The sequence below is a fragment of the Mytilus trossulus genome, chromosome 9 (assembly GCF_036588685.1).
Source record: "Mytilus trossulus isolate FHL-02 chromosome 9, PNRI_Mtr1.1.1.hap1, whole genome shotgun sequence".
In the NCBI taxonomy this organism is placed as follows: Eukaryota; Metazoa; Mollusca; class Bivalvia; order Mytilida; family Mytilidae; genus Mytilus; species Mytilus trossulus.
In genome coordinates, this window is record NC_086381.1 from 54,416,729 (window position 1) to 54,441,707 (window position 24,979).

Here is a 24,979-nt window from a genome sequence, read left to right on the forward strand (position 1 = left end):
ATACAAACTGCATTGTCCTGTTTCTATGGAAATTACGAAGACTTTACATTTATCAGATGTGTTGCAATGCAATGCACATTCGATTGAACTGCTCGATGAAATGACTTGGTTGGCTGGTGCTGTAAGTGTCGTGCTATTTGAGACTAACGTATACTGAATTTGACCATGTGTATAAGGTAAGTAGCCTAAAACAATAGTAGAAAGAATGTTGTATTAAACAATATACAGCTTAAATAATTTAGGTTAAACATGGTTTAACTTTTGAATGGTCAGTTAACGTTTATACATGTTATATTTGGCGATTCTTTAATCCTTTATAATCTGCTTAAGTTTTTTAAATTTACTTATTGTTTTCTGACTTCTTTTGATTTACATTACAACTTATATTATTTAACAAGAAGAAAGGCAACAATTAAATGCATTTCAAATTCAATGGGAATAAAAAAAAATGACCGTTTGTAACCAATAAAGAAATAATCCAAAAAGTCTCGTTCTGAATAATTGCGATTTCAGCATCTGTTAATTATTGGTATATCTATTTGATCGAACGTGTACAGGTTATAAATCATGTTTGTGATTTCTGTATACCAAATTAGGTGAAAAACAACGAAAAAGTAGCAAAAAGTCATTTATCGGCAATATCAAACTATACGTTAATCAAGTATGATAAATTTACACTAATATACAAATCTGACCGCAATAAATCAAAACGGAAGAGGAATATAAATTAAAACAGACACAGAACTTTACATGACACATTGGTTTTGTTTAAATTCTGGACGCCTCATAACAGAGAGTCACCAGAGCCTACAATAAAGATATATCGATGACTGAATTGAAACGTATTTATCAAAATTGTACAAAATCGAACATATAAAATGTTATTTGTTTATTGTTAACACGTCTTTTGTTTATTATTGTAAGGTCGGTTCGATTGGAATATTGAGTTCATGCACGAGTGAAATCAGGTGATTTTAAGTCATTCGAGCCATTTCAGTCAAAGTGTACAGTAGCATTTCGCAAAATAAATAATATTATTAATCATATTATTTATTTTTCAGATTTGTGGACCACAAGTATGGGGGAAACAGTACAAGCTGCTGAATAGCTATATATATATTATATATATATAATTTGAACTTTCAACAATATTACACTCATATTTATGATAAAATGTACACTTGTCTCATGTAAGAGTTTGTGGTTATTTGTTAAATATTTTATGTTCGTTTGAGTTTACGAATTAGAACTTAATGGGACCGATTTTCATGAACAATATGATCGTTACTTTCCTTCATTTTTAGAGTTGTGTTTGCTTACTTTGACATTTTTTTTCTTCTTTTCTGTAAGGAATATATTTTTAACATCCCCTGAATAATTACTGATCAAATTCAATAATATCAGTTTGATCTTGTTATTAGAAAATAAAGAATATTTAACGATGTTTACACTGTCAATTTACAAATAAAACTTAAAGTATTTTCCTAATATGTTCATTCATAATCACGATTCAGTTAACACACCTGTTTTATATACTGATAACCTCCATCCACCTCCACATATCTGTTCAGAATCACCACGACATTCAAAATCACAATCAAATTCACCCTTGAGGTAATAATCATTTACATCTTCAGGGCCGTACTGATAAGGATCATTCCCACAATGACATTCTTTGGAGACCTAACAATAATTAAATCTGTATTTGTGGGTCAAAACAATAATATTAAGGTTAAAATATAAGAGAAATGACGATGGCGACGATTTGGCCTATTTTCTTAATTTGGATTTTGAACAAGACTACTGCCCAATAAAAAATTCAACAACTGCGCCATGATCATCCTAATTCTTAATTGTTAATTACAAATTTTAAATGTTCGATGGAAATATATATTTGCTTTGGACGCCTTAAACATGGTAAGTTACTGTTGATTCATTAATATTCGTTGGATACTGATTTTTCATGGATTTTGCGTGTTCAGGAGAAGCACGGAATCAATTGTAAAACAAATTACAAATTTTCTAAAGGAATGAGTGACGAATTTGCCAAAACAACGAAATTAAATATCCACGAATATGTAAGTTTTCCTTAAACATTGTTGAACCACGAAATTTGGTACCCATGATAATAAATAAATCCACAGTACTTAATGTACTGTTTTCATTTTTTTTTTATGTTTAAATATTGGGCCACCGTGTTCTACCTATGCCTTTGTTAAAAAGTTTTCGATTATTTATACTTTAAATCATACATTTATCGCAGACTATATGTCAGTCTAACATCCCATCCGCTGAATTGATGTATTTTTACATGCAGCTCTGATATAAAGTAAAAATATAAAACAACTTGTATTACATATTTTAAAAATGTTGCATCTGTGGATGAATGAAACAACCGTTTTTTCACATTTTTGTGCTTTAATTTATAAAACTGAAAAAAGATTTCCTATCAAGGCTGTTTGACTAACAGTTAAGTGCGAAGGCAACTGTGTACAACACAACAAAAAGACGTTTTTAACGACATTGACTGACTGTACAACCCTTGCGCGGTTGGCAACTGAGCAATAATACTTTAATGAGTGCGCTTACTGAACACACCACCTATTGTTTGGGCGCGCAATAACATGCATAATCCATATAACGTACTTTTCTCCTTGTTTTGAATAAATTATGCAATCCAATACTGTGGATTCATTAATATTCGTTGTATATCATTTTTCGTGGATTTCGTGGGTACAGGAGAACCACGAATTCAAATGTTCAACGAAATACAAATTTTGTAAAGGTATGAGTGTAGACTTTGCCAAAACCACGAAATTAAATATCCACGAATATGTAAGTTTTCCTCAAACCACGAAAATTGGTACCCAAGAAAATAAATGAATCCACAGTATTTTGGCAATTGATTTATAATACGTTCATGTTAGACATGTTAGATGTCACAAACGCAAAAAGAAGGACTAAATCAGAAATAAATTAAATTAAGTGAAAGACAGGACAAATCAGTATTTTCTCCGAATTGACGTACTTTTATTAAATGTTATTTTATTCAAATGGATTCATATTAATTCATTATTTTCCTCACGGTCAATGAACATTGTCGGAATCAGTTATCGTTGAATAATACCACTTGTAACATGTGTAATGTCTTGAATGTTTTTGTTTTCAAATTAAAACATTACCTCTGTTCCAGAGTACATGTAACCCTGTTCTTTACAGTAAAGCAAACACAAGTTGTTTTCCATATCTGAGGGGTTGCTTAAGTCATCCAACACATATTCATGTGGTAACAGTCTAATATTTGTATCAATGAAACATCCAACATAGTCATTGCTACCTATTCAAAAGACAATTAAAATTCACTAGACAAGTTAACAAGAACCATAGGTAAACCATGTATAGCAAGATACATAACTTTGAAATTATTGCCTTCCGTGGGTGTTTATGGGTAATCAAATATGTACCTTTCTTTTATGAGTAAAGAATAGGAGGAAACATTGTATTTGAAGTAATGCATATTTGAAATTAGCAAAATAAAAGAAAAAGTGTTTGTGTATTAAATACAGTTAATGTAACCCTCCTCGTTCCTGTATTGTCGTGAAAATGTCTTGCTGATGATTTCATGAGGGGAAAAACGAATACTGTGAATTCATTTATTTTCGTGGGTACCAATTTTAGTGGATTGAGAAAAACTTGCATATTCGTGGATATTTAATTTCGTGGTTTTTGGTAAAGTCTGCATACAATCTTTAAAAAAAATTGTATATTTCGTTGAACATTTGAATTCATGAATCTTCTGTATCCACGAAATCCACGAAAATTGGTGTTCAACGAATATAAATGAATTCACAGTATAAGAAAATCATAAAATTGAGAATGGAAATGGGGAATGTGTCAAAGAGACAACAACCCGACCATAGAAAAAACAACAGCAGAAGGTCACCAACAGGTATTCAATGAAGCGAGAAATTCTCGCACCCGATGGCGTCCTTCAGCTACCCCCTAAACAAATATATACTAGTTCAGTGATAATGAACACCATACTAATTTCCAAATTGTACACAAAAAACTAAAATCAAAATAATACACGACTAACAAAACCCAGAGGCTCCTGATTTGGGACAGGCGCAAAAGGCAATCGGGGTTAAACATGTTTTGTGAGATCTCAACCCTCCCCTCATACCCCTAGCCAATGTAGAAAAGTAAACGCATAACAAATACGCACATTAAAATTCAGTTCAAGAGAAGTTCGAGTCTGATGTCAGAAGATGTAACCAAAGAAAATAAACAAAATGACAATAATACATAAATAACAACAGACTACTAGTCATATGTACATACGTGTCACATGTTATCATTATGTATGAAATATCGAAAAAATAAAAAGAACTTACCAATCACCTGTACTTGGCACTGAAAATATAAATAGATGGTTTTTAGATGACTTTTTATATAGTTCGCAAAACCTCTACTTGTACGACAGTCTCATCAAGTTATATTGAAAACGCATACAATGAATATGTATGAATAAAACACAAAATGCATCAGTTAAAATGAAAGACAGGTGTTGAGATTATACTGATGTCTCGGGTTGATACGCATGAGATATTGAAAAAGTGTTTTGATATTTTCTATTTGTATTATGTCTTTCCACTGGATATGCATGCGGTGTAATGCTAAAGCTAAATGCATTTAAGACAAGATTAATACATTAAATAAAATTTAGAATGGAAATAAAAAAAAACACAGCCGAAGTCTACCAAAGAGTCTGCAACGGCTGAGAAAAAAAAACACATCTAGAGGCGTGACAGAGCAGCCCCCCCCCCCCCCCCCAAACAAAAATGTGCAATATTTCGGCAAAAAAGAACGTCGTACTAAACTCTACAACATATAAATTCAACTTTATAAAAATAAAATTGATAGTTTTCATGATTTTGATAAAATGTAAAAATGAAGATGTTATTTGAGTTACACAAGAAATGATTTCACCTGAGTTTCTCGTATTCTCGGTTTGAGGCGAAATTCATTTTTACTAATAACCCATTCATTTCTGAATATATTCTATGAACTATATATGAGCTAGGATACTCAATCTTCATGCTGGGTGATATTAAGCGTATCAAATACTGCAAAAAAAGACTTCTTTTTTTACATAAAGATGGTCGCATAAGGTCTTTAAAACGAAACCAGTTTTGAAAATTTTCAATAAGAAAAAGGGTAATTATCACAATATGCAAATGCTATGCATATCAGGTAGTGGGATGCCTTTGTTAATAGATATAGTTATCAGTATATATAAATTAGATTAAAACAATACTACCTTTAATGATTCCACAGTATAAACACACATTAATACAATAAACAGCTTCATGAACATGATTATCTCACGAATTGTAACGACAGAGTCTACTGTAATATACGATTATATGAGCTCCTTGAAACAAAATAAATCGGTGAACCGTCTGCAATACTCTCTCTAAACATCACAAATTACTGATCTGATAGCCAGCAACGATTCTCCTCGAACTGAATGATCTGAAAAATAATTATTTGTTAAGAAATAAACATTGCAAATAAACAATGATTAAAACATTAAAAACATATATTTATCAGGAATCTATAATAAAAAGACATCTGTCTTTATTGGATAAGTATCCTTTAAACTACATGTTAAACAATAAGCATGCTAATTAATAGATTTTCGATTAAGCAAATCATGAATTTAAAGTGTAACATTGGAAATATAAATAATTTAAAAAAAGTAAACTAAGAAAACTTTCAATTTTTTGGACCATTATTTGAACAAATACAATAATTTCAAAAACTCTTGTTATGCCAAAGTAATCAAAGAGAAATGTAATTAGAAAAGAAGTACAAAACCTTTATTAACAAGCCATGCCTAATTTAAAATAATTAAAGTTGAATAATATTTATTGCATCTTTAATATCATTGTAACGATAATATTATTTCTAAAAACGAGTCAAATCTAGTCATGACACAAAGGAATATTTTTTAAAAAACAACTTGATCAAACAGCAGGGCTACGTTGATGATATTTGGTTAAATAAAAAGACTCGATTTGTTAAAGACAAAGGGATTAAAACAATACTTCAAAATATTACAAAGTTACAAAATCGTTGAAAAGTATCTGTAATGGGAAATTCATACAAAGGGACATTACAGTAATTTTTGGTGCTACATGTAGATCGTGTACAAAAAATCCTTTTTACCGTCAAACATGCTTATATATATCCTATTGTTATTTTTTGTACCTAGGCTGCTGTCTTATTTATGTAAACTCCACATCTTCTTCAAGATGCTTGCAAGCACATATGTATGTGAATTTATACCTCAACCTGCCAAGTGTTTTTTCATGTGTGAAAAGGTAACCAAAAAAAAACATGATAATAATTCCAACATTCAGCTTTCAGTTGTCTAAGAAAGTTTGAATATGATTTGCAAATGCCTTAATTTGAAGCAAAAATAAGTATACATTTTAGTGTCTGTTATTTTCAATCATAAATGGAAGACTTTGTTTTTGCCTGATAGTATCGAGCATTAATTTTTATCGTTAGTTTGAGGCTTTTCAATAAAATAAAAAATGAATGGAGTTGGCAGATAACTGTAGCATTTATTGTTTATTGTTTTTATTATGAATAATAACTTCGACCTTGCTAAAGAACGAACGATTTCGCCTATTTGTATGTACATATAGAGAGGGAGAAGAGATATGTATTCACTTTATAAAGAATAAATGTAGAGGTGTTGGATAAGTAGCGGGAAAATAATTGAAGATGGGACTTGTGCTGGATTGTACGTTTGCCCATGTGTAGGTTTACCCTTTCTTTAAGTCATTACTGTTGCAAGACTTAGAAATGTTTAGTTTTCATTTAGTACGTTTTCAAACTCTACCACGACACATTACTATTTAGTATATTTGTTCCTACAAGAACAGGGTGTTTTCTTTGTCCAATAATTGCAAAATTTCTGCAATGTTTAAAATAGTCACTATTTAAACGCCTCATTTAGTCATTAGTTGAACATGTTGTTTCGTTAAAAAGAACTATTTTTTCTATGCCAGCTTAGTATTGGAACACTATTTACAAGAAATGGTACAAACATCTTTAGAGTTACGTCCCCGCTAAAACGCAAGTCTTCATGTTTCAACTCTGGATGTCCCAGTGAAGACATATTTTTTTTAAATCTTACGTAGAAATAATTGAAGTACAAAGTGGGCAACATGAACAAATATGCCTCTAGGGATACCTATGCAGAAGCTAATTTCATTTGAAAGTGGAAAGTTGGTGAAAATTTTTTTAGACACCGTTAACATTATAATTGGTTACATAATTGTTGCATAATGCTAACATTGCATTAATTTGAAAATGTAATCTGTTAGCTATCCAAAACTACCACTTTTATAAATTTTCAAGCATTATTAAGAAAGTTACAGCATTTTAAAACTTGGTAGTTGGAATCTTTGTATTGTGCTACCTTAATAAACGATTTTTTATATAAATATATATTTGTTATTTTTCGAGAAGATAGAACCAATGCGAAAATAACCACAGTTGACCATCGTATAATGATGACACATACATTTTTTTATATTCAAACATTGCCACCATGAATTAAGTCATGCATAGACATGGCGATGAACTCCAGTATGAAGAATGAAAAAATCTTACATAACATTAAAGCATTATTTATTCAAACAAAATAAAATACTAATAATAATTGCAAGTGTGCTTATTTGCATCTTAAAGAAGATGTTGAATTTACTGAAATAAGACAGCAGCCTAACTACAAAAATTTACCACAATATATATATTAGCATGTTTAACAGTAAACATTATATTGGGTAAACATCACTGAGACGACAATCTAGCATCAAAAATAACTAACAGATATCTATGGCTGTGGGGTGAGAACTTGGGATGTTGCTGCTGTCAGTCGCTCATCTTACCGCTGCGCCACAGACACTATTGTCAAAGTTTATAAAAAATAAAATATTTAACATTACTGCATGTTCAAGAAAAGTCAAATAAATTATACATGATAAGTATTCTTACTTTCAGCTTCCTTTTGTCTAAGGAAGTTTTGATATGATTTGCAAGGGCCTTAATTTGAAGAACGAATAAGAGATAATATTTTAGTGCCTGCTATTTTTTTTTATCATAAATCTAGCATTTGTATCTTGTGTTTTAGTCTATTAATAAATAAATAAATGAATGGAGTTGGCAGATAAATATATTTGATATGCCGGCTGAGTATTGGAACGCTATTTACAAGAAAGGGTACGAACATCTTTAGAGTTACGTCCCCGCTAAACGCAAGTCTTCATGTTTCAGCTCTGGCTGTCCCAGTGAAGACATATTTTTTCTAAAATCTTACTTAGAAATAATTGAAGTACAAAGTGGACAACATGAACAAAAATATGGAAATCTGAAGCACATCTGGACACTAACTCGTCTTCTGACAAATTCCGAACTGCATAGACATCAAATGAAGTTATTGGTTTCTTAAACGAAAGCCGTTCTCTTTAATATACGATATATCTGCTATTTTTTTTTTTATCATAAATCTAGCATTTGTATCTTGTGTTTTAGTCTATTAATAAATAAATAAATGAATGGAGTTGGCAGATAAATATAGGAATTATTGTTTATTGTTTTTAAATGGATTTTGTTTTTGCTATAATAACCTAAAATCTGTGATACAGTTGTAATATATGCCGCTGAACAAAACGCATTATGAGTAACAACTGCGACCTTGCTAGAGAACAAACAATTTGGTCTATTATCATGTACAAATTAAGAGGAGGAAGAGATATTTTTCACTTAATTATAAGGAATTAATGTAGAGGTTTTGAATTAATAGCGGGAAAAGAATTGAAGGTTGGACTTGTGCTGGATGGGACGTATGACCATGTGTGGGTTTACCCTTTCTTTAAGTCATTACTATTGCAAGACTAAGAAAGGTTTAGTTTTCATTAAGTACGTTTTCAAACTTTACCACGACACAGTACTATTTAGTATATTTGTTTCTACAAGAAAAGGGTGTTTTCTTTGTCCAATAATTGCAAAATTTCTGTTATGTATAAAGTAGTCACTATTTAAACGCCTCATTTGGTCATTAGTTAAGCATGTTGTTTCGTTAAAAAGAACTATGTGATATGCCGGCTGAGTATTGGAACGCTATTTACAAGAAAGGGTACGAACATCTTTAGAGTTACGTCCCCGCTAAACGCAAGTCTTCATGTTTCAGCTCTGGCTGTCCCAGTGAAGACATATTTTTTTAAAAATCTTACTTAGAAATAATTGAAGTACAAAGTGGACAACATGAAAAAAAATATGGAAATCTGAAGCACATCTTGACACTAACTCGTCTTCTGACAAATTCCGAACTGCATAGACATCAAATGAAGTTATTGGTTTCTTGAACGAAAGCCGTTCTTTTTAATATACGATATTCCATATCATATGTATTTGTTATTTTTCGAGAAGATAGGACCAATGGGAAAATAACCACATTTGATCTTCGTATAATGCTGACACATACATTTTGATAGTCCAACATTGCCACCATGACCTTAGTCATGCATAGACATGGCGATGAACTCCAGTCTGAAGAATGAAAAAGTCTTACATAACATTAAAGCATTATTTATTCAAACAAAATGAAATACTAATAATAATTGCTAGTGTGCCTTATTGCATCTTAAAGAAGATGCTGAATGTACTGAAATAAGACAGTAGCCTTACTACAAAAATTTACCACAATGTATCTATTAGCATGTTTAACAGTAAACATTATATTGGGTAAACATCACTGAGACGACAATCTAGCATCAAAAATAACTAACAGACATCTATGTACAAGTTTTACTATAAGATTAGATGAATAATATCCACATGACATCTGTTTTCAAGTTTGACAGCAACGTAACAAAAACGTAGGCGAGCAGTTAGGCAAAAACATATCTACATGTATTTAATTAACTTTCACAAATTGAATTGAAGTAAAGTTAAGTTAAGTTACATTTAATATAGCACACTTTTTTTAACCTCCGGCTGTGGGGTGAGAACTTGGGATGTTGCTGCTGTCAGTCGCTCATCTTACAGCTGCGCCACAGACACTATTGTCAAAGTTTATAAAAAATAAAGTATCTAACATTACTGCATGTTCAAGAAAAGTCAAATAAATTATACATGATAAGTATTCTTACTTTCAGCTTCCTTTTGTCTAAGGAAGTTTTGATATGATTTGCAAGGGCATTAATTTGAAGCACGAATAAGAGATAATATTTTAGTGCCTGCTATTTTTTTTTTATCATAAATCTAGCATTTGTATCTTGTGTTTTAGTCTATTAATAAATAAATAAATGAATGGAGTTGGCAGATAAATATAGGAATTATTGTTTATTGTTTTTAAATGGATTTTGTTTTTGCTATAATAACCTAAAATCTGTGATACAGTTGTAATATATGCCGCTGAACAAAACGCATTATGAGTAACAACTGCGACCTTGCTAGAGAACAAACAATTTGGTCTATTATCATGTACAAATTAAGAGGAGGAAGAGATATTTTTCACTTAATTATAAGGAATTAATGTAGAGGTTTTGAATTAATAGCGGGAAAAGAATTGAAGGTTGGACTTGTGCTGGATGGGACGTATGACCATGTGTGGGTTTACCCTTTCTTTAAGTCATTACTATTGCAAGACTTAGAAAGGTTTAGTTTTCATTAAGTACGTTTTCAAACTTTACCACGACACAGTACTATTTAGTATATTTGTTTCTACAAGAAAAGGGTGTTTTCTTTGTCCAATAATTGCAAAATTTCTGTTATGTATAAAGTAGTCACTATTTAAACGCCTCATTTGGTCATTAGTTAAGCATGTTGTTTCGTTAAAAAGAACTATGTGATATGCCGGCTGAGTATTTGAACGCTATTTACAAGAAAGGGTACGAACATCTTTAGAGTTACGTCCCCGCTAAACGCAAGTCTTCATGTTTCAGCTCTGGCTGTCCCAGTGAAGACATATTTTTTTTAAAATCTTACTTAGAAATAATTGAAGTACAAAGTGGACAACATGAAAAAAAATATGGAAATCTGAAGCACATCTTGACACTAACTCGTCTTCTGACAAATTCCGAACTGCATAGACATCAAATGAAGTTATTGGTTTCTTGAACGAAAGCCGTTCTTTTTAATATACGATATTCCATATCATATGTATTTGTTATTTTTCGAGAAGATAGGACCAATGGGAAAATAACCACATTTGATCTTCGTATAATGCTGACACATACATTTTGATAGTCCAACATTGCCACCATGACCTAAGTCATGCATAGACATGGCGATGAGCTCCAGTATGAAGAATGAAAAAGTCTTACATAACATTAAAGCATTATTTATTCAAACAAAATGAAATACTAATAATAATTGCTAGTGTGCCTTCTTGCATCTTAAAGAAGATGTTGAATGTACTGAAATAAGACAGTAGCCTAACTACAAAAATTTACCACAATGTATCTATTAGCATGTTTAACAGTAAAGATTATATTGGGTAAACATCACTGAGACGACAATCTAGCACCAAAAATGACTAACAGACATTTATGTACAAGTTTTACTATAAGATACGATGAATAATAACCACATGACATCTGTTTTCAAGTTTGACAGCAACGTAACAAAACCGTAGGGGAGCAGAGGCACAAAAATATCTTCATGTATTTAATTAACTTTCACAATTGAATTGAAGTAAAGTTAAGTTAAGTTACATTAAATATAGCACTCTTTTTTTACCCCCGGCTGTGGGGCGAGAACTTGGGATGTTGCTGCTGTCAGTCGCTCATCTTACCGCTGCGCCACAGACACTATTGTCGAAATTTATAAAATTATAGTATTTAACATTACTGCACGTTCAAGAGAAGTCAAACAAATTAAACATGATAATAATTCTTACTTTCAGCTTTCTTTTGTCTAAGGAAGTTTTAATATGATTTGCAAGGGCCTTAATTTGAAGCACGAATTTGAGATAATATTTTAGTGCCTGCTATTTTTTCGATCATAAATCGAGCATTTTTATCGTTAGTTTTAGGCTATCTAATAAATTAATAAATGAATGGAGTTGGCAGATAAATGTAGAATTATTGTTTATTGTTTTTAAATAAACTTTATATTTGCTTTAATAACCTCAAATCTGTGATATAGTTGTAATATATGCCGCTGAACAAAACGCATTATGAGTAATAACTGCGACCTTGCTAGAGAACGAACGATTTTGTCTATTAACATTTTTATATAAAGAGGGAGAAGAGATATGTATTGACTTAATAAGGAAATAATGTAGAGGTTTTGGATTAATAGCGGGAAAAGAATTGAAGATAAAATTTGTGTTGGACGGGACGCATGACCATGTGTGGGTTTACCCTTTCTTTAAGTCATTACTATTGCAAGACTTAGAAAGGTTAAGTTTTCTTTTAGTACGTTTTCAAACTTTACCACGACACATTACTATTTAGTATATTTGTTCCTTCAAGAAAAGGGTGTTTTCATTGTACAATAATTGCAAAATTTCTGCTATGTATCAAGAAGTGACTATATAAACGCCTCATTTAGTCACTAGTTAAGCATGTCGTTTCGTTAACAAGAACAATTTTTCTATGCCGGCTGCGTATTGGAACGCTATTTACAAGAAATGGTACGAACATCTTTAGAGTTACGTCCCCGCTAAACGCAAGTCTTCATGTTTCAGCTCTGGATGTCCCAGTGAAGACATATTTTTTTAAATCTTACGTAGAAATAATTGAAGTACAAAGTGGACAACATGAAAAAATATGGAAATCTGAAGCACATCTTGACACTAACTCGTCTTCTGACAAATTCCGAACTGCATAGACATCAAATGAAGTTATTGGTTTCTTGAACAAAAGCCTTTCTTTTTAATATAAGATTTTTTTATATAAATATATATTTGTTATTTTTCGAGAAGATAGAACCAAAGGGAAAATAACCACAGTTGACCATCGTATAATGCTGACACATACATTTTTTTATATTCCAACATTGCCACCATGAACTAAGTCATGCATAGACATGGCGATGAACTCCAGTATGAAGAATGAAAAAATCTTACATAAAATTGAAGCATTTTTTATGAAAACAAAATAAAATAGTAATAATAATTGCAAGTGTGCTTACTTGCATCGTAAAGAAGATGTTGAATTTACTGAAATAAGACAGCAGCCTAACTACAAAAATTTATCATAATATATCTATTAGCAGGTTTAACAGTGAACATTATATTGGGTAAACGTCTATGAGACGACAATCTAGCACCAAAAATGACTAACAGACATTTATGTACAAGTTTTACTATAAGATACGATGAATGATAACCACATGACATCTGTTTTCAAGTTTGACAGCAACGTAACAAAACCGTAGGGGAGCAGTTAGGCACAAAAATATCTTCATGTATTTAATTAACTTTCACAATTGAATTGAAGTAAAGTTAAGTTAAGTTACATTAAATATAGCACTCTTTTTTTACCCCCGGCTGTGGGGCGAGAACTTGGGATGTTGCTGCTGTCAGTCGCTCATCTTACCGCTGCGCCACAGACACTATTGTCGAAATTTATAAAATTAGAGTATTTAACATTACTGCACGTTCAAGAGAAGTCAAACAAATTAAACATGATAATAATTCTTACTTTCAGCTTTCTTTTGTCTAAGGAAGTTTTAATATGATTTGCAAGGGCCTTAATTTGAAGCACGAATTTGAGATAATATTTTAGTGCCTGCTATTTTTTCGATCATAAATCGAGCATTTTTATCGTTAGTTTTAGGCTATCTAATAAATTAATAAATGAATGGAGTTGGCAGATAAATGTAGAATTATTGTTTATTGTTTTTAAATAAACTTTATATTTGCTTTAATAACCTCAAATCTGTGATATAGTTGTAATATATGCCGCTGAACAAAACGCATTATGAGTAATAACTGCGACCTTGCTAGAGAACGAACGATTTTGTCTATTAACATTTTTATATAAAGAGGGAGAAGAGATATGTATTGACTTAATAAGGAAATAATGTAGAGGTTTTGGATTAATAGCGGGAAAAGAATTGAAGATAAAATTTGTGTTGGACGGGACGCATGACCATGTGTGGGTTTACCCTTTCTTTAAGTCATTACTATTGCAAGACTTAGAAAGGTTACGTTTTCTGTTAGTACGTTTTCAAACTTTACCACGACACATTACTATTTAGTATATTTGTTCCTTCAAGAAAAGGGTGTTTTCATTGTACAATAATTGCAAAATTTCTGCTATGTATCAAGAAGTGACTATATAAACGCCTCATTTAGTCACTAGTTAAGCATGTCGTTTCGTTAAAAAGAACAATTTTTCTATGCCGGCTGCGTATTGGAACGCTATTTACAAGAAATGGTACGAACATCTTTAGAGTTACGTCCCCGCTAAACGCAAGTCTTCATGTTTCAGCTCTGGATGTCCCAGTGAAGACATATTTTTTTAAATCTTACGTAGAAATAATTGAAGTACAAAGTGGACAACATGAAAAAATATGGAAATCTGAAGCACATCTTGACACTAACTCGTCTTCTGACAAATTCCGAACTGCATAGACATCAAATGAAGTTATTGGTTTCTTGAACAAAAGCCTTTCTTTTTAATATAAGATTTTTTTATATAAATATATATTTGTTATTTTTCGAGAAGATAGAACCAAAGGGAAAATAACCACAGTTGACCATCGTATAATGCTGACACATACATTTTTTTATATTCCAACATTGCCACCATGAACTAAGTCATGCATAGACATGGCGATGAACTCCAGTATGAAGAATGAAAAAATCTTACATAAAATTGAAGCATTTTTTATGAAAACAAAATAAAATAGTAATAATAATTGCAAGTGTGCTTACTTGCATCGTAAAGAAGATGTTGAATTTACTGAAATAAGACAGCAGCCTAACTACAAAAATTTATCATAATATATCTATTAGCAGGTTTAACAGTGAACATTATATTGGGTAAACGTCTATGAGACGACAATCTAGCACCAAAAATGACTAACAGACATTTATGTACAAGTTTTACTATAAGATACGATGAATGATAACCACATGACATCTGTTTTCAAGTTTGACAGCAACGTAACAAAACCGTAGGGGAGCAGTTAGGCACAAAAATATCTTCATGTATTTAATTAACTTTCACAATTGAATTGAAGTAAAGTTAAGTTAAGTTACATTAAATATAGCACTCTTTTTTTACCCCCGGCTGTGGGGCGAGAACTTGGGATGTTGCTGCTGTCAGTCGCTCATCTTACCGCTGCGCCACAGACACTATTGTCGAAATTTATAAAATTAGAGTATTTAACATTACTGCACGTTCAAGAGAAGTCAAACAAATTAAACATGATAATAATTCTTACTTTCAGCTTTCTTTTGTCTAAGGAAGTTTTAATATGATTTGCAAGGGCCTTAATTTGAAGCACGAATTTGAGATAATATTTTAGTGCCTGCTATTTTTTCGATCATAAATCGAGCATTTTTATCGTTAGTTTTAGGCTATCTAATAAATTAATAAATGAATGGAGTTGGCAGATAAATGTAGAATTATTGTTTATTGTTTTTAAATAAACTTTATATTTGCTTTAATAACCTCAAATCTGTGATATAGTTGTAATATATGCCGCTGAACAAAACGCATTATGAGTAATAACTGCGACCTTGCTAGAGAACGAACGATTTTGTCTATTAACATTTTTATATAAAGAGGGAGAAGAGATATGTATTGACTTAATAAGGAAATAATGTAGAGGTTTTGGATTAATAGCGGGAAAAGAATTGAAGATAAAATTTGTGTTGGACGGGACGCATGACCATGTGTGGGTTTACCCTTTCTTTAAGTCATTACTATTGCAAGACTTAGAAAGGTTACGTTTTCTTTTAGTACGTTTTCAAACTTTACCACGACACATTACTATTTAGTATATTTGTTCCTTCAAGAAAAGGGTGTTTTCATTGTACAATAATTGCAAAATTTCTGCTATGTATCAAGAAGTGACTATATAAACGCCTCATTTAGTCACTAGTTAAGCATGTCGTTTCGTTAAAAAGAACAATTTTTCTATGCCGGCTGCGTATTGGAACGCTATTTACAAGAAATGGTACGAACATCTTTAGAGTTACGTCCCCGCTAAACGCAAGTCTTCATGTTTCAGCTCTGGATGTCCCAGTGAAGACATATTTTTTTAAATCTTACGTAGAAATAATTGAAGTACAAAGTGGACAACATGAAAAAATATGGAAATCTGAAGCACATCTTGACACTAACTCGTCTTCTGACAAATTCCGAACTGCATAGACATCAAATGAAGTTATTGGTTTCTTGAACAAAAGCCTTTCTTTTTAATATAAGATTTTTTTATATAAATATATATTTGTTATTTTTCGAGAAGATAGAACCAAAGGGAAAATAACCACAGTTGACCATCGTATAATGCTGACACATACATTTTTTTATATTCCAACATTGCCACCATGAACTAAGTCATGCATAGACATGGCGATGAACTCCAGTATGAAGAATGAAAAAATCTTACATAAAATTGAAGCATTTTTTATGAAAACAAAATAAAATAGTAATAATAATTGCAAGTGTGCTTACTTGCATCGTAAAGAAGATGTTGAATTTACTGAAATAAGACAGCAGCCTAACTACAAAAATTTATCATAATATATCTATTAGCAGGTTTAACAGTGAACATTATATTGGGTAAACGTCTATGAGACGACAATCTAGCACCAAAAATGACTAACAGACATTTATGTACAAGTTTTACTATAAGATACGATGAATGATAACCACATGACATCTGTTTTCAAGTTTGACAGCAACGTAACAAAACCGTAGGGGAGCAGTTAGGCACAAAAATATCTTCATGTATTTAATTAACTTTCACAATTGAATTGAAGTAAAGTTAAGTTAAGTTACATTAAATATAGCACTCTTTTTTTACCCCCGGCTGTGGGGCGAGAACTTGGGATGTTGCTGCTGTCAGTCGCTCATCTTACCGCTGCGCCACAGACACTATTGTCGAAATTTATAAAATTAGAGTATTTAACATTACTGCACGTTCAAGAGAAGTCAAACAAATTAAACATGATAATAATTCTTACTTTCAGCTTTCTTTTGTCTAAGGAAGTTTTAATATGATTTGCAAGGGCCTTAATTTGAAGCACGAATTTGAGATAATATTTTAGTGCCTGCTATTTTTTCGATCATAAATCGAGCATTTTTATCGTTAGTTTTAGGCTATCTAATAAATTAATAAATGAATGGAGTTGGCAGATAAATGTAGAATTATTGTTTATTGTTTTTAAATAAACTTTATATTTGCTTTAATAACCTCAAATCTGTGATATAGTTGTAATATATGCCGCTGAACAAAACGCATTATGAGTAATAACTGCGACCTTGCTAGAGAACGAACGATTTTGTCTATTAACATTTTTATATAAAGAGGGAGAAGAGATATGTATTGACTTAATAAGGAAATAATGTAGAGGTTTTGGATTAATAGCGGGAAAAGAATTGAAGATAAAATTTGTGTTGGACGGGACGCATGACCATGTGTGGGTTTACCCTTTCTTTAAGTCATTACTATTGCAAGACTTAGAAAGGTTACGTTTTCTTTTAGTACGTTTTCAAACTTTACCACGACACATTACTATTTAGTATATTTGTTCCTTCAAGAAAAGGGTGTTTTCATTGTACAATAATTGCAAAATTTCTGCTATGTATCAAGAAGTGACTATATAAACGCCTCATTTAGTCACTAGTTAAGCATGTCGTTTCGTTAAAAAGAACAATTTTTCTATGCCGGCTGCGTATTGGAACGCTATTTACAAGAAATGGTACGAACATCTTTAGAGTTACGTCCCCGCTAAACGCAAGTCTTCATGTTTCAGCTCTGGATGTCCCAGTGAAGACATATTTTTTTAAATCTTACGTAGAAATAATTGAAGTACAAAGTGGACAACATGAAAAAATATGGAAATCTGAAGCACATCTTGACACTAACTCGTCTTCTGACAAATTCCGAACTGCATAGACATCAAATGAAGTTATTGGTTTCTTGAACAAAAGCCTTTCTTTTTAATATAAGATTTTTTTATATAAATATATATTTGTTATTTTTCGAGAAGATAGAACCAAAGGGAAAATAACCACAGTTGACCATCGTATAATGCTGACACATACATTTTTTTATATTCCAACATTGCCACCATGAACTAAGTCATGCATAGACATGGCGATGAACTCCAGTATGAAGAATGAAAAAATCTTACATAAAATTGAAGCATTTTTTATGAAAACAAAATAAAATAGTAATAATAATTGCAAGTGTGCTTACTTGCATCGTAAAGAAGATGTTGAATTTACTGAAATAAGACAGCAGCCTAACTACAAAAATTTATCATAATATATCTATTAGCAGGTTTAACAGTGAACATTATATTGGGTAAACGTCTATGAGACGACAATCTAGCACCAAAAATGACTAACAGACATTTATGTACAAGTTTTACTATAAGATACGATGAATGATAACCACATGACATCTGTTTTCAAGTTTGACAGCAACGTAACAAAACCGTAGGGGAGCAGTTAGGCACAAAAATATCTTCATGTATTTAATTAACTTTCACAATTGAATTGAAGTAAAGTTAAGTTAAGTTACATTAAATATAGCACTCTTTTTTTACCCTCGGCTGTGGGGCGAGAACTTGGGATGTTGCTGCTGTCAGTCGCTCATCTTACCGCTGCGCCACAGACACTATTGTCGAAATTTATAAAATTAGAGTATTTAACATTACTGCACGTTCAAGAGAAGTCAAACAAATTAAACATGATAATAATTCTTACTTTCAGCTTTCTTTTGTCTAAGGAAGTTTTAATATGATTTGCAAGGGCCTTAATTTGAAGCACGAATTTGAGATAATATTTTAGTGCCTGCTATTTTTTCGATCATAAATCGAGCATTTTTATCGTTAGTTTTAGGCTATCTAATAAATTAATAAATGAATGGAGTTGGCAGATAAATGTAGAATTATTGTTTATTGTTTTTAAATAAACTTTATATTTGCTTTAATAACCTCAAATCTGTGATATAGTTGTAATATATGCCGCTGAACAAAACGCATTATGAGTAATAACTGCGACCTTGCTAGAGAACGAACGATTTTGTCTATTAACATTTTTATATAAAGAGGGAGAAGAGATATGTATTGACTTAATAAGGAAATAATGTAGAGGTTTTGGATTAATAGCGGGAAAAGAATTGAAGATAAAATTTGTGTTGGACGGGACGCATGACCATGTGTGGGTTTACCCTTTCTTTAAGTCATTACTATTGCAAGACTTAGAAAGGTTAAGTTTTCTTTTAGTACGTTTTCAAACTTTACCACGACACATTACTATTTAGTATATTTGTTCCTTCAAGAAAAGGGTGTTTTCATTGTACAATAATTGCAAAATTTCTGCTATGTATCAAGAAGTGACTATATAAACGCCTCATTTAGTCACTAGTTAAGCATGTCGTTTCGTTAAAAAGAACAATTTTTCTATGCCGGCTGCGTATTGGAACGCTATTTACAAGAAATGGTACGAACATCTTTAGAGTTACGTCCCCGCTAAACGCAAGTCTTCATGTTTCAGCTCTGGATGTCCCAGTGAAGACATATTTTTTTTAATCTTACGTAGAAATAATTGAAGTACAAAGTGGACAACATGAAAAAATATGGAAATCTGAAGCACATCTTGACACTAACTCGTCTTCTGACAAATTCCGAACTGCATAGACATCAAATGAAGTTATTGGTTTCTTGAACAAAAGCCTTTCTTTTTAATATAAGATTTTTTTATATAAATATATATTTGTTATTTTTCGAGAAGATAGAACCAAAGGGAAAATAACCACAGTTGACCATCGTATAATGCTGACACATACATTTTTTTATATTCCAACATTGCCACCATGAACTAAGTCATGCATAGACATGGCGATGAACTCCAGTATGAAGAATGAAAAAATCTTACATAAAATTGAAGCATTTTTTATTCAAACAAAATAAAATAGTAATAATAATTGCAAGTGTGCTTACTTGCATCGTAAAGAAGATGTTGAATTTACTGAAATAAGACAGCAGCCTAACTACAAAAATTTATCATAATATATCTATTAGCAGGTTTAACAGTGAACATTATATTGGGTAAACGTCTATGAGACGACAATCTAGCACCAAAAATGACTAACAGACATTTATGTACAAGTTTTACTATAAGATACGATGAATGATAACCACATGACATCTGTTTTCAAGTTTGACAGCAACGTAACAAAACCGTAGGGGAGCAGTTAGGCACAAAAATATCTTCATGTATTTAATTAACTTTCACAATTGAATTGAAGTAAAGTTAAGTTAAGTTACATTAAATATAGCACTCTTATTTTACCCCCGGCTGTGGGGCGAGAACTTGGGATGTTGCTGCTGTCAGTCGCTCATCTTACCGCTGCGCCACAGACACTATTGTCGAAAGTTATAAAATTAGAGTATTTAACATTACTGCACGTTCAAGAGAAGTCAAACAAATTAAACATGATAATAATTCTTACTTTCAGCTTTCTTTTGTCTAAGGAAGTTTTAATATGATTTGCAAGGGCCTTAATTTGAAGCACGAATTTGAGATAATATTTTAGTGCCTGCTATTTTTTCGATCATAAATCGAGCATTTTTATCGTTAGTTTTAGGCTATCTAATAAATTAATAAATGAATGGAGTTGGCAGATAAATGTAGAATTATTGTTTATTGTTTTTAAATAAACTTTATATTTGCTTTAATAACCTAAAATCGGTGATACAGTTGTAATATATGCCGCTGAACAAAACGCCTTATGAGTAACAACTGCGACCTTGCTAGAGAACGAACAATTTTGTCTATTATCATGTACAAATTAAGAGGAGGAAGAGATATTTTTCACTTAATTATAAGGAATTAATGTAGAGGTTTTGAATTAATAGCGGGAAAAGAATTGAAGGTTGGACTTGTGCTGGATGGGACGTATGACCATGTGTGGGTTTACCCTTTCTTTAAGTCATTCTTGAAAGACTTAGAAAGGTTTAGTTTTCATTAAGTACTTTTTCAAACTTTACCACGACACAGTACTATTTAGTATATTTGTTTCTACAAGAAAAGGGTGTTTTCTTTATCAAGATAGGACCAATGGGAAAATAACCACATTTGATCTTCGTATAATGCTGACACATACATTTTGATAGTTCAACATTGCCACCATGACCTAAGTCATGCATAGACATGGCGATGAGCTCCAGTATGAAGAATGAAAAAGTCTTACATAACATTAAAGCATTATTTATTCAAACAAAATGAAATACTAATAATAATTGCTAGTGTGCCTTATTGCATCTTAAAGAAGATGTTGAATGTACTGAAATAAGACAGTAGCCTAACTACAAAAATTTACCACAATGTATCTATTAGCATGTTTAACAGTAAACATTATACTGGGTAAACATCACTGAGACGACGTAGGGGAGCAGTTAGGCACAAAAATATCTTCATGTATTTAATTAACTTTCACAATTGAATTGAAGTAAAGTTAAGTTAAGTTACATTAAATATAGCACTCTTTTTTTACCCCCGGCTGTGGGGCGAGAACTTGGGATGTTGCTGCTGTCAGTCGCTCATCTTACCGCTGCGCCACAGACACTATTGTCGAAAGTTATAAAATTAGAGTATTTAACATTACTGCACGTTCAAGAGAAGTCAAACAAATTAAACATGATAATAATTCTTACTTTCAGCTTTCTTTTGTCTAAGGAAGTTTTAATATGATTTGCAAGGGCCTTAATTTGAAGCACGAATTTGAGATAATATTTTAGTGCCTGCTATTTTTTCGATCATAAATCGAGCATTTTTATCGTTAGTTTTAGGCTATCTAATAAATTAATAAATGAATGGAGTTGGCAGATAAATGTAGAATTATTGTTTATTGTTTTTAAATAAACTTTATATTTGCTTTAATAACCTAAAATCGGTGATACAGTTGTAATATATGCCGCTGAACAAAACGCCTTATGAGTAACAACTGCGACCTTGCTAGAGAACGAACAATTTTGTCTATTATCATGTACAAATTAAGAGGAGGAAGAGATATTTTTCACTTAATTATAAGGAATTAATGTAGAGGTTTTGAATTAATAGCGGGAAAAGAATTGAAGGTTGGACTTGTGCTGGATGGGACGTATGACCATGTGTGGGTTTACCCTTTCTTTAAGTCATTCTTGAAAGACTTAGAAAGGTTTAGTTTTCATTAAGTACTTTTTCAAACTTTACCACGACACAGTACTATTTAGTATATTTGTTTCTACAAGAAAAGGGTGTTTTCTTTATCAAGATAGGACCAATGGGAAAATAACCACATTTGATCTTCGTATAATGCTGACACATACATTTTGATAGTTCAACATTGCCACCATGACCTAAGTCATGCATAGACATGGCGATGAGCTCCAGTATGAAGAATGAAAAAGTCTTACATAACATTAAAGCATTATTTATTCAAACAAAATGAAATACTAATAATAATTGCTAGTGTGCCTTATTGCATCTTAAAGAAGATGTTGAATGTACTGAAATAAGACAGTAGCCTAACTACAAAAATTTACCACAATGTATCTATTAGCATGTTTAACAGTAAACATTATACTGGGTAAACATCACTGAGACGACGTAGGGGAGCAGTTAGGCACAAAAATATCTTCATGTATTTAATTAACTTTCACAATTGAATTGAAGTAAAGTTAAGTTAAGTTACATTAAATATAGCACTCTTTTTTTACCCCCGGCTGTGGGGCGAGAACTTGGGATGTTGCTGCTGTCAGTCGCTCATCTTACCGCTGCGCCACAGACACTATTGTCGAAAGTTATAAAATTAGAGTATTTAACATTACTGCACGTTCAAGAGAAGTCAAACAAATTAAACATGATAATAATTCTTACTTTCAGCTTTCTTTTGTCTAAGGAAGTTTTAATATGATTTGCAAGGGCCTTAATTTGAAGCACGAATAAGAGATAATATTTAAGTGCCTGCTATTTTTTTTTATCATAAATCGAGCATTTGTATCGTGTGATTTAGTCTATTAATAAATAAATAAATGAATGTAGTTGGCAGATAAATATAGGAATTATTGTTTATTGTTTTTAAATGAATTTTGTGTTTGCTATAATAACCTAAAATCTGTGATACAGTTGTAATATATGCCGCTGAACAAAACGCCTTATGAGTAACAACTGCGACCTTGCTAGAGAACGAACAATTTTGTCTATTATCATGTACAAATTAAGAGGAGGAAGAGATATTTTTCACTTAATTATAAGGAATTAATGTAGAGGTTTTGAATTAATAGCGGGAAAAGAATTGAAGGTTGGACTTGTGCTGGATGGGACGTATGACCATGTGTGGGTTTACCCTTTCTTTAAGTCATTACTATTGAAAGACTTAGAAAGGTTTAGTTTTCATTAAGTACGTTTTCAAACTTTACCACGACACAGTACTATTTAGTATATTTGTTTCTACAAGAAAAGGGTGTTTTCTTTGTCCAATAATTGCAAAATTTCTGTTATGTATAAAGTAGTCACTATTTAAACGCCTCATTTAGTCATTAGTTAAGCATGTTGTTTCGTTAAAAAGAACTATTTGAGAAGATAGGACCAATGGGAAAATAACCACATTTGATCTTCGTATAATGCTGACACATACATTTTGATAGTCCAACATTGCCACCATGACCTAAGTCATGCATAGACATGGCGATGAGCTCCAGTATGAAGAATGAAAAAGTCTTACATAACATTAAAGCATTATTTATTCAAACAAAATGAAATACTAATAATAATTGCTAGTGTGCCTTCTTGCATCTTAAAGAAGATGTTGAATGTACTGAAATAAGACAGTAGCCTAACTACAAAAATTTACCACAATGTATCTATTAGCATGTTTAACAGTAAAGATTATATTGGGTAAACATCACTGAGACGACAATCTAGCACCAAAAATGACTAACAGACATTTATGTACAAGTTTTACTATAAGATACGATGAATAATAACCACATGACATCTGTTTTCAAGTTTGACAGCAACGTAACAAAACCGTAGGGGAGCAGTTAGGCACAAAAATATCTTCATGTATTTAATTAACTTTCACAATTGAATTGAAGTAAAGTTGAGTTAAGTTACATTAAATATAGCACTCTTTCTTTACCCCAGGATGTGGGGCGAGAACTTGGGATGTTGCTGCTGTCAGTCGCTCATCTTACCGCTGCGCCACAGACACTACTGTCGAAATTTATAAAATTAGAGTATTTAACATTACTGCACGTTCAAGAGAAGTCAAACAAATTAAACATGATAATAATTCTTACTTTCAGCTTTCTTTTGTCTAAGGAAGTTTTAATATGATTTGCAAGGGCCTTAATTTGAAGCACGAATAAGAGATAATATTTTAGTTTCTGCTATTGTTTTCGATCATAAATCGAGCATTTTTATCGTTAGTTTTAGGCAATCTAATAATTAATAAATGAATGGAGTTGGCAGATCAATGTAGAATTATTGTTTATTGTTTTTAAATAAACTTTATATTTGCTTTAATAACCTCAAATCTGTGATATAGTTGTAATATATGCCGCTGAACAAAACGCATTATGAGTAATAACTGCGACCTTGCTAGAGAACGAACGATTTTGTCTATTAACATTTTTATATAAAGAGGGAGAAGAGATATGTATTGACTTAATAAGGAAATAATGTAGAGGTTTTGGATTAATAGCGGGAAAAGAATT